This window comes from Anopheles funestus (genome assembly GCF_943734845.2).
Source record: "Anopheles funestus chromosome X unlocalized genomic scaffold, idAnoFuneDA-416_04 X_unloc_22, whole genome shotgun sequence".
Lineage (NCBI taxonomy): Eukaryota > Metazoa > Arthropoda > Insecta > Diptera > Culicidae > Anopheles > Anopheles funestus.
The window spans coordinates 705,001-707,500 of NW_026045146.1; the positions used below are offsets into that span (position 1 = coordinate 705,001).

Here is a 2,500-nt window from a genome sequence, read left to right on the forward strand (position 1 = left end):
ACTGATGATCGTCCGCGAGTGACCAACCATGGGCTGCCTTCGGTGTAGCTCGGTCGCTCGCTTGCTATGTGTCAGAATTTGTTGAAAGCCAACTCGTTCGTTGTACACTTTGATGGGTGACCATCACTGTGTCTCCGTGCCGAGCTAGATCTCCCCTAGCCGTAAGGCACTTGAACGCCCCTTCGACGACGAGTTGCATGTGTGTGGTATGTGTCAGAATCTGGTGAAGCTTTCTGCATGTGATGTGCCTTGTGTGGATCCGTGGCCATTGCATTGTGTCTGGTGCTTAGATACCCAGACACTTAGAACGCTTGCGCGGAAAGCAAACTCGATCGTTGTACACTTTGATGGGTGACCATCACTGTGTCTCCGTGCCGTGCTAGATCCCCCCTAGCCGTAAGGCACTTTGAACGCCCCTTCGACGACGAGTTACAAGAGTGTGGTATGTGTCAGAATCTGGTGAAGCTTTCTGCATGTGATGTGCCTTGTGTGGATCCGTGGCCATTGCATTGTGTCTGGTGTGTAGGTACCCAGACACTTAGAACGCTTGCGCGGAAAGCAAACTCGATCGTTGTACACTTTGATGGGCAACCATCACTGTGTCTCCGTGCCGTGCTAGATCCCCCCTAGCCGTAAGGCACTTTGAACGCCCCTTCGACGACGAGTTACAAGAGTGTGGTATGTGTCATAATCTGGTGAAGCTTTCTGCATGTGATGTGCCTTGTGTGGATCCGTGGCCATTGCATTGTGTCTGGTGTGTAGGTACCCAGACACTTAAGCAAACTCGATCGTTGTACACTGTGATGGGCGAGCATCACTGTGTCTCCGTGCCGTGTAAGAGCTCCCCTGGCCATCAGGCACTTGAAAGGTCCTTCGACGACGAGTTACAATAGTGGTGTGTTAGATACGTCAGGTGATGGTATCTACTGTTGTGCAATACGTATCCGGCCACGGCACGGAACGAACGGGAACTGTGGTGCAGACATACAAAGAGTTAAGCCTATTAGTCATTAACTCTAAGGACGGGGCCATGGGGCGGTACGCAAAGGATACGGATGAGCGAGTATGCAGGCCCAATACTCAATAGCTCGATCCGATCCAAGCACATGAGTTGACTGCGGCGCCAGGTTAACCAATGTGCTAGATTCTATTTGGCCAGTAGAATCTTGTGTCTTATGCGATTTGATACCAAGACACCAGAACGAAAGTTAGTTGAAGAGTTATTAAACTCTTATGAAGTATGGTTGTGCAATCACAACTTATGACTTTAACCTATAAAGTGGATATGGACTTGCAATTATAACATGGAATCTCTACACACCCCATGAGCTCGATCCAATCCACGCACACGAGTTGCCTGAGTAGCGACAGGTATACCGATGTGCAATACGTATCCGGCCACGGCACGGAACGAACGGGAACTGTGGTGCAGACATACAAAGAGTTAAGCCTACTAGTCATTAACTCTAAGGACGGGGCCATGGGGCGGTACGCAAAGGATACGGATGAGCGAGTATGCAGGCCCAATACTCAATAGCTCGATCCGATCCAAGCACATGAGTTGACTGCGGCGCCAGGTTAACCAATGTGCTAGATTCTATTTGGCCAGTAGAATCTTGTGTCTTACGCGATTTGATACCAAGACACCAGAACGAAAGTTAGTTGAAGAGTGATTAAACTCTTATGAAGAATGGTTGTGCAATCACAACTTATGACTTTAACCTATAAAGTGGATATGGACTATCAATTATAACATGGGGCACACACCATGTTCTCGATCCAATCCACGCACACGAGTTGCCTGAGTAGCGACAGGTATACCGATGTGCAATACGTATCCGGCCATAGGCACGGAACGAACAGGAACTGTGGTGCAGACATACAAGGGCCATGGGGCGGTACGCAAAGGATACGGATGAGCGAGTATGCAGGCCCAATACTCAATAGCTCGATCCGATCCAAGCACATGAGTTGACTGCGGCGACAGGTTAACCGATGTGCTATACGTATCCGGCCATAGGCACGGAACGAACAGGAACTGTGGTGCAGACATACAAGGGCCATGGGGCGGTACGCAAAGGATACGGATGAGCGAGTATGCAGGCCCAATACTCAATAGCTCGATCCGATCCAAGCACATGAGTTGACTGCGGCGCCAGGTTAACCGATGTGCTAAGAGAGTTGTTCCTGGGCCTTCAAAGTGACTTCAAAACTATCTTAGCGAATGGTGGCCATGGGCGTAGACATGAGCCACAAGTCACAAGGCCTGGGACTATTGGGTAATAAAGACAACTTAGTCAGAAAGTTAGTCTTTGGACGTACCACCGGGATTGTGTTACATTGGGAACCTTACTATAAAACCCTAGGCAGGGGATCACTCGGCTCATGGATCGATGAAGACCGCAGCTAAATGCGCGTCACAATGTGAACTGCAGGACACATGAACACCGATAAGTTGAACGCATATTGCGCGTCGGACGATTAAACCCGGCCGATGCAC

General features: G+C 49.7%; 1 non-coding gene across 1 annotated transcript in view; it reads left to right on the forward strand.

The window, feature by feature from the left end:
• Window positions 1-2,358: 2,358 nt before the first annotated feature.
• Window positions 2,359-2,500, forward strand: part of LOC125773140 (5.8S ribosomal RNA) — a 158-nt gene continuing 16 nt past the window's right edge. Inside the window, exon 1 of the ribosomal RNA XR_007419917.1 lies at window positions 2,359-2,500. This exon is cut by the window's right edge and continues 16 nt beyond it. This is a non-coding gene — a ribosomal RNA (5.8S ribosomal RNA).